The sequence below is a fragment of the Engraulis encrasicolus genome, chromosome 17 (genome assembly GCF_034702125.1).
Source record: "Engraulis encrasicolus isolate BLACKSEA-1 chromosome 17, IST_EnEncr_1.0, whole genome shotgun sequence".
Taxonomy (NCBI): Eukaryota; Metazoa; Chordata; class Actinopteri; order Clupeiformes; family Engraulidae; genus Engraulis; species Engraulis encrasicolus.
The window spans coordinates 27540241-27549842 of NC_085873.1; the positions used below are offsets into that span (position 1 = coordinate 27540241).

Consider the following 9602-nt stretch of genomic DNA (forward strand, 5'->3'; position numbering starts at 1 on the left):
CATGATGACTTCTGTTCAGCTATGAAAATACTCCGGGTGTCGGCGGGCGTTATGGGAGAGAGGTGGCCGGGCGTTCACGGCCGCTATGGGAGATAAAGGGTTAAAGGAACTTCTCTGACGATGATGGTCCTTTGTAAAAAAGTTTCAGGGGTAAACTGCCTTCATGATGCTACCTGTGAGGAAACAAACAAAAAAAGCACAGTTTTCAATTATGGGCAATATTATTGGACACAAGTCATGTAGAAAGCAATATGCACTAAGAAGCAGGAACTCAGACCGTTATCGACTTTTTCCATATACAGTCCCTTCCAAAGGGTTTGGAACAGAAAGGCGCATGACATTGGAGTACATCTCGTCTTATTTAAACCTACTGTATAAACATGCCATAGGGTCATTTCACGTGAAATCAGACACTTTGGGACCCGACCGACACCAGTGTTAATTTCGTGACGAAATATTTTCGCCATAATTATCGTTAACGATTGTTTTTCCCCTGACGACAATAAAACGATAACGAAAAAAACAGCATGCGTTTGTACGAAAAATATAACGATATTGATTTATATTTTCGTCAAAAAAATAAAAATGTGACTACAATACCATCGGAGACGAAAACCAATAGGAAGCATTTTTGTTAATATGTCACTGAAACATTGAAAAAGAATTTCCTGATCTTTCGCAAGTCGCGACCCATCTGCTCCGCGTCTCCCTCCCCTCCCTCACACACACAAACACGGAGGCACAGTGACAGGCAGCGTCGGTGCTGCACGCCCGTGACCTTTTTATAACAGCAGTAGCCTACTTTTCAGGGCAATCCTGGCTGGACAAAAATATTGTTGCCCATTTATCCATGACGAAGAAGTTTATGCAGTCATGAAATAGTGGTGGTGCTGTCTGTCCTAAAGTAGCAAACATCTTTCTCTAACGATGCCTTTTTTTTCTCCACTCCCAGTCGCTTTCATGAACCTGCTACCCGACGGTCGTTGTCTGATCTTTTTTCAATGTTCGCTAATGTTTGTAATTTAAGGGTCTATGCGTTGGTACAAGCCTTCTGATAAGAATCACTTTAGTGCTGATAGCAAAGGATTCGGAAGTGTGGAGTTTTGTGACTTGTTTCAGTCAAGGACACTGAAATAGGAAGTAAACGGCCTTTCCACGCTTTCATATGCGTTTTTCCAATAACATCTTGCGAATGCATGCAACATGGACACAACCATGTCAACGAGAGCGCGTATGCCATCACAACTTCGCATCAAGCAAATAATATGCAACAGCTTGCAATACGCGCACGAGGGAGAGAGAGAGAGAGAGAGAGAGAGAGAGAGAGAGAGAGAGAGAGAGAGAGAGAGAGAGAGACACGTCTTCCAACAGGTGCCTGTAAGCTACCCCGCGACGCTCTTGATTACTGGTATACCCACAAGTATTTTTTCATAACGTGCAGTCCCGTTTTTTCCCCCGAAGTCGTAAAATATCGACAGAGCTTTATGAGTGTCGTGGCCATGATTTTTTTTACACATTGGACGCACTGGCTTATAAGACACTCTGGCAGTTTTTGACAATATTTCATGATTACAATATGTCATTTTAATCATTGATTTCCCCAAATTGTATTTTAGTTTGACAATTTTATAGAGAAGTGTAGACAAGAGGAAATGAATGTAATATTTTGGTTGACTAAAATTATTTTAGATTTCGTCGACAAAAATTGTATGAATTTTAGTCAGCTAAAACTAGACTAAGACAAAAATGATTTAGATGACTAAATTGTGACTAAAACTAAAATTGCATTTTCGTCAAGAGACTAAAACTAAATTAATAATTCCTCTCAAAATGAACACTGACCGACACAGATTTCAAATCATACTTGCTGTGCCTGATTAGTAGCAAGGTAGCACCCCAGAACTGCATTTGTGCGAATCTGACACCAATATTAAGGGAGAAACAGACTAGCGAAGGTTTACATATGAGGGTAGGGTATAGTCTACATGTTTCTGACATTGGCTCAGCAACTCACCCTATTGGACCGTCCTCCATTCCTGGTTCCATCCCCCTGGGTGCTCGGTGCTGGCTGTGTCAACGTGCATGGGTGGCTACCCAACACTGTTCAAAAACATGATGAGATTTAGATGAGATTTAATATCAGACAAAATATTTATTACATATCACTAAAAGCAAATACTGTGTCAAGCCCTACATAGCCTAAATAAACAAAACAGTGCCAGCATGCATACTTACACTGGGTCTGCGTGAGGGGGCACTTCCAGGAGATCTGGTCAATACTGTGTCACTGGTGTCAACAGTGAGTGGGCTGAACGTTCATCTGTACAATGTAAACAAACATTTAATTATTTCCCATACACCTAAAACAATTACATGTGTATGACATTAGCTCACTAACTCACCCTATTGGGTCATCCTCCACTCCTGGGTCCATCCCCATGTGCCATGGGTGCCCGCTGCTGGCTGTGTCAACATGCATGGGTGGCTGGCTACCCAACACTGTTCAAAAACATGATGATTTAGATGAGATTAAATGTCACAAAAACAATGCCAGCATGTATACTTACACTGGGTCTGTATCAGCGGGCACTTCCACTTATCAAATAAGTCTGTCATGAGCCAACAACTGAGAGAGGAAAAAGTCAACTCACAATTTAGCTTTCATGACAGTAAATTACTACATGAGTGCAAATAAATACATCAGCAGGTTCACAACGCCATGAATTATTTCTGAGGTCAGTAGCCGTAAGAAAGCTTGGGACAAATCATTCATGCAGTCATTTCAGAAGTCAGTAGGCTTAAGCTTACCTCATCTAAACATACAAAAAACAACATGACTCACTACAAAGACCTCAGAAAAGAAACTAACTTACATTTATGGTAGTCCAACACCGTTAGTAATGTGCCAATCTCTTTGCCTACATCTGCAAAGCTACTCAACGTGACACCCCCTCTCAGTTTGTTTACATCCGGCGTCCACCTCTTTCCTGGTGAACCAGAAGCTATGTGTTGACGCCCAGGGGGCTGGGCTACTGGTTCACCAGGAAAGTCCACCTCTCCCCAATGCAATGAATTAGCAATGCACGATGGGCATGAGATTGTGTATCTTGCAAGCGACAGGGATTCATCTTTCAAATAAGAAAGGACTATGCAGGCAATTGCATGTCTGTTCAGTGAATATCAAAACATTTTAGCAGCCAAACTTACTTGGATGCAACAGCAGCAGCGGCAGCAGCAGGAGTAGGCAGTAGGCAGCAGCAGGCAGGCAGCTCGTCGCATACTCTTCTCGCATTCGCTCCAACTTCTCGTGTCAACTTTGATTAATACTTCCGACACTGTCAACATCCACATGCCAATACGTCCGCGAAAACACCTTGAAATGACGGCTCTTCTCCGTTTAGACTTGTAATTGTCCTTCAGCAATATAAACCGTGAACACTGAAGAAGACACTGCTTCCTCAAAGTTTAATGTGTCCCCTCAAAGAACGTCCCCTGGAAACGCATCACTGATCACAAAACAACATCCGGTCGATTAACCACTTCCTGGAATATTTGAATCATCCGAGACGATGCTAATTAGACTAGAGAATCTTTGGTATTACCCCTGTAATTAAGAGATCAGAGATTTCTAAAACTAGTGAAAAAGAGTTACAAAGTTAATTGTGTTTCCTGCTGGCCATTTTCGGTTGTTTTGACGGAGAGTAATGAGTATGAATGAGCTGTATTTTACCGCGATTTCAACGTTGTGTCATTTCAACAGTATTCTGGTCAAGGTAAAATAAAATAATATATATATATAGGCCTATATTAAAAACGTTTTAAAAAAAAATAAAAAAAACAATGTCACTGTTAGTTGTACAGCAGATACCCACACATATGAGGTATCAAAATTATGGTTGAGATGTCTAGTTTTCAAAAAAAAAAAACTTGGGTTGGACTTTCAGTTATGGTGCTGTTGTTAACAAATTGTGTCAGAGTGAATTCTGAGGGTTAACATTACTTGTCCACCTAAGCAGTTGTATGCCTCTATGCAAGTGGGTGTTTGAGTACTCTATTAGTTGTAGAGAACAATATTGCTTAGCAAATTTTGTTAACTAGCATGCTAACTAGCGATTTCTGCTATTTTGCTCTGTGCTTGCAATGGCTCAAATGGAGGGGAATGTTTTGCGCTTAGTGTAAGCTTAATCTACCTTTTGGCAGTAGCCTACAAATAACAAAATTAATGTTTAAACTGTGCTTTTTTATTTGTTTCCTCACAGGTAGCATCATGAAGGCAGTTTACCCTTAAAAAAAGGACCATCATCGTCAGAAAAGTTCCTTTAACCCTTTAGCTCCCATAGAGGCCGTGAACGTCCGGCCACCTCTCTCCCATAACGCCCGCCGACACCCGGAGTATTTTCATAGCTGAACAGAAGTCATCATGCAGTTTCTACAGCTTTCACTTTAGATCACTATTACAGACCCTCAATAGCTATATTTTTAATATAAAAAATATTTTGGGGAGAACCTGAACTACAGTGCAAAGTGGCTGAGCTCAAAAGTAGCCTACGGGCTCACTGCTGCTGCCCAGTAGAAAATATCTTTTAAATGCAGTACAGTTCCTAATTGTGCGTTCATGTGGTAATTACGTAAATACCAAACACTGACATCCGAAGCACACATGAACGCCACCGGCCCTTGTAGAAAATTTTGATTAACGACTTTACGAGCTGATGACGTACACAACAGCTGGCTCTACTCTCACCATGGCAACCGCTAAATTGAAATACTCAAAAACCGGCATTCAGTATGTTCAGATAGTCATGGTAAATGACTGTCAGAAAATATTCAGCATTTTTACCTTTTGACTTCCTAATTCATTTGCTTGCTGTAGCTGATGAACAACAGTCTATTATCATTTTATTAACAAAAAAAAATGTCCAGAGTCTCACTCTGGTCCACCATCTTTAAGTTGTAAACAACAACAAAATAGCACATGAACGCAACGCACTTGTAAATACCACTTCACAACTAGATAATATCTACTAGATGTAGTGGAGCGCTGCTCCTTTAAGGGAAAGTCTGACGCTGCGGCACACGTCACCACGCCGCTCGTAGAGGCTTATGGGAAGTCTCTTCATAAACACTGCCAGTGGCTAGTATTCGGTAAGCCTGCAAAGTCCCCCTTTGCGCGTTTCATCGCCACCGGCGAATGCTGTGGTTGCTTCTCCCCTCGCCGTCGAGAGGAGTGCGGTGTCCAGTTCAGATCTAGGAGATGTGGACCATTTCTTGTCCTCGTGAGTATGTGGACCATTTCTTGTCGCTGTTTATGTGCTAGCCAGCAGCTAGTGGCTAACTTCGCGTCTGCTGTTCTATAGGTTGTGATTCCAACTTGGCGTCTCTTACTTGGCTAGAGTGATCTCTTGCTTCTCCACTGGCAAGGACTTCGGTGGACAATGCAACGGTTACCTTGCGCTTTTCCCGTCTCCTGCACGCCGGTATGTATTATAGTGGGTTAGCTTGTGCCTTTACCCAGCTCTGACTGTTTGTTTTCTTACCATGGTTGCTAACGACGGCCATTATTATGGTTTCAGCGTGTGGTCGCTACCGGCGCCTCGGCCGTGTACCCCTGTATTGGCACTCCGACTGTGAGAATTGCGCACCGGTGCGCCCTCATCTTCGGGTAAGGTAACCTCTCGGCAGCAGAATCGTATGATAGTGGGTGTCCTGCTAGCTTGGCTAACGCTCTCCTCCTCCCTCGCAGGTTGTATCTGTGTGGCCGTGGTCAGACACACCACGCGTTAGGTGCACGAGCGGCGACTTTTAGCCCCGGTTGTGTGGTGCCTCTGGACGCCGGGAACCCGTATCTCGGCTGCTGCTCCGGCCTCTGGAAATTGGACATTCGTGCGTGTGTGTACGTTGGCGCGCTTTAGTTCAGTGTGTGTGTGTGTGTGTGTGTGTGTGTGTGGGCGCGCTCGGCTCGGTGTGAGCTGGTGTGTGAGCCATTCCACAGTGTGTGTGTGCGTGTGCGTGCGTTGGTGCGTGCGAGTGTGTGTGTGTAGGTAGTGACGAGTGAGTGTGGGGATACCTAGGGGACTGCACTGAGCTGAGCCTCTGGGGTTGGTGTACCTCATGTTTTGATTTTCGTTTTCTTTCGTTTGCTTTGCCTAATTTCCTTTTTTTTTCATTATTTCATTCAATTATCTAATTTCTTATTTTACTGCATGTGTTTACTGGATTTTGATTTATTTTGCATGGTTTGCTGTGATTTCTTGTTGTTTTCTGTTTGCCGTGGATTATTTCTGTTTGTTGTGAACTATTGCTTTACTTTTTCTTTTGTTAATCCTGAGGTGTGCCATTCGCCCTATTGTGTTAGCCGTGCCAGCCCCTAGTGACAAAGTCTGACAACCTGAGTGTAGGTTCTAAGGCCGTAGGCCTACCAGGTGTGTTGTTTATTGTGAATTAAGGAACATACTTTGGGGCAGGTGTTTACAGATCCGCGGGTGTGGTGGCAGCACACCCACCCCTGCACTTTACTGTTAACGTGAACATACTTTGGGGCAAGTGTTTATCTATCTGCGGGTGATTGCGACAGCACACCCACCCCACTGCACTTTGTGAATTGTGAGTACCTTTTTATATTTATTGCAAAGAGTGAGAAAAATATATTTTTATAACGCAAAGAATAATAAAGATTTGAATTATTAATTGTCACCACTGTCTCTGCCTCCATTGTGCACGAACCTGTGTTTGCCTGGTAATCTATTGTGCGGGTACATTGTGTGTTGGTCCGGGGTATCTGTAACTACCCCTAATTCATTTCCTCCGGGGGCTCCACCCCCGGGGGTGGCGTAGTCGAACTACTTCCTGTAACGGTCTCGCCCACTACATAGATAAGACCACATGAATGCACTACATCTCTTCTCTTGCCTCCCTCTCCTCTCCACAAGCTCTCCCCTCATCTAATCTCTTCATTTTGCTAGTCCTCGTCTCTCTTTCTTCATTGTGTTATTGTTTAAGCTGATAACTGTTATCTTTTAAAAAATAAATAGTTAAAGATATTGAAGTTGTCTGTCTTGTGTTACCGTTACCATGAAGGACATCAGCTCACATCTCAAATGTATTGTGTAAGTGGTTTGTAAATGTTTTGATGAGAATAGTAAGATCTCTCAGATGTTGCCTCCCATGCATAAGCAATGCTCAAAAAGTCATTTGTTGATGTTTTGGAAAGCATGGAAAGATTTTCACTTTAAAAGTTCCCCAGATATGCGTTAGTAATGAGTTGTAAGTCCTTGATCATGCATAAGCAATGCTTATCAAGTCATTTGTTAATGCGTTGTAAAGCCTTAACAGGTTTTCACTTTAGATCAGTTCCCCAGATATACTTAAGTAATGGGGTTTAAATCCTTGATAATGCATAAGCAATGCTTATCAAGTCATTTGTTAATGCGTTGTAAAGCCTTATCAGGTTCTAACTTTAGATCAGTTCCCCAGATATACTTAAGTAATGGGTTATAAATCCTTGATAATGCACAAGCAATGCTTATCAAGTCATTTGTTAATGTGTTGTGAAGCCTTAACAGGTTTTCACTTTAGATCAGTTCCCCAGATATAGCCTACTTAAGTAATGGGTTATAAATCCTTGATAATGCATAAGCAATGCTTATCAAGTCATTTGTTGATGTTTTGGAAAGCATGGACAGGTTTTCACTTTAAACGTTTCCCAGATATGAGTGAGTAATGAGTTGAAAATTCTTGATAATGCATAAAATAATGCTTATCAAGTCATTTGTTAATGTGTTGTAAAGCCTTAACAGGTTTTCACTTTAGATCAGTTCCCCAGATATACTTAAGTAATGGGTTATAAATCCTTGATAATGCATAAGCAATGCTTATCAAATCATTTGTTAATGTGTTGTGAAGCCATAACGGGCTTTCACTTTAGATCAGTTCCCCAGATATACTTAAGTAATGGGTTGTAAATCCTTGATAATGCATAAGCAATGCTTATCAAATCATTTGTTAATGTGTTGTGAAGCCATAACAGGCTTTCACTTTAGATCAGTTCCCCAGATATACTTAAGTAATGGGTTGTAAATCCTTGATAATGCATAAGCAATGCTTAACAAGTCATTTGTTAATGTGTTGTAAAGCATGGGAAGGTTTTCACTTTAGATCAGTTCCCCAGATATACTTAAGTAATGGGTTATAAATCCTTGATAATGCATAAGCAATGCTTATCAAGTCATTTGTTAATGTCCAGAAACATCCATGAGGGGCAGTCACATGAGCCTCAACTTACTGTTTGCCATGTTACCAGTCATCACACACTAACCATCACAAAAGGGTTAATTAAGATTTCACTAATGCTAAAGCAAGAGTTTACAAACCGTTGCCATACATGCCTAATAGTACTTGGTAATGGTTAGGTGGTAGGAGGCAACAAAGAGATCATGTTTTTTTCATAAATAAAGGTGGGTTATCTGACATTTTAATGATGGTTTACTAATGCTTATCAGAAAGTTCAATCATCATAAACGAATCATTACCAAGAAATGCATAATGACTAACTCGTGATTCACTAAGGGTTGACTAATGTTAAAATAAGGCTTAACTAAGGCTTAACTTTGCTTAGCGAACAGTTACATCAGCACACACAAACCATTTACTAACGGTAGAAGTTAATGATTAAGAAATGAGAAATAATACTTACATAATGTCTAACTCGTGATTCAGTAAGGGTTAACTAATGTTAAAAATAAGGCTTAACTAAGGCTTAACTTTGCTTAGCGAACAGTTACATCAGTACACACAAACCATTTACTAACGGTAGTAGTTAATGATTAAGAAATAAGAAATAACACTTACATAATGACTAACTTGTGCTTCACTAAGGGTTAACTAATGTTAAAATAAGGCTTAACTAAGGGTTAACTAATGCTCAAAAAGGGGTACTTATTATAAAGTGTTACCGGTAACATTAGTGAATGGGCAGCATAAATTCTCGAAATAAACAACTAAAAATCTCACACAGTGTCCCTTTAAGCAGCCTCTCTCCCTCTTAGAAAGCACACAAAAGGCTGTGCACAGCTGCAGCCAAACAACAGGCCAGCAGCCCCACACACATTACCTCTCAGGATGTGCTCTTTTAGACCCGTCCCAAGCCTGGTCTTGCTCATCCCTCGCCACCTCCTTCAGTGAAGGTTAAGTAATTCTTTGATTCGGAGAGCACTGCTCTTGTACTGTCCTCTGAGAAGAGGCTTCTTTATTCGCGATCGCGTGGGGTTCCTCTCTCTTTTGTTAAAGGTAAGTGCAAGTAAGCCGACAGGGGTGGTAGAGGGGTCAGTTGTCCCAGGCCCAGGGAGAGAGGGGGCCCAGAACTGTGTCCTCATTACATTGTATGTGCTGGATGGAGGGAATGGGGCTTTTACATGGCTTTGTCCTTTGCTGTCATCGGCCCTGCTTACGAACATGTTCTGAGAAAAGGCATCACACAATCACGGTATGGGAGCGCGATAAAAGTAGCTTTTACCTACATATGTTTGAGCCTGCCAGTGGCTTGCCTGTGCTGTGAATCTGTGTGACGACCCCTTTTACACAGAAAGAGCAGTAGTGAGTGTTTT

The 9602-nt window shown here is 41.7% G+C and overlaps 1 long non-coding RNA gene across 1 annotated transcript; it reads right to left on the reverse strand.

The window, feature by feature from the left end:
* Window positions 1-2251: 2251 nt before the first annotated feature.
* On the reverse strand, window positions 2252-3378 carry LOC134467369 (uncharacterized). Its single transcript, XR_010038527.1, has 3 exons — window positions 3208-3378; window positions 2403-2499; window positions 2252-2320 (listed from the first exon to the last, which is right to left on the reverse strand). It is a non-coding gene; the product is annotated as an uncharacterized LOC134467369 (long non-coding RNA).
* Between the last annotated feature and the right edge of the window lie 6224 nt (window positions 3379-9602).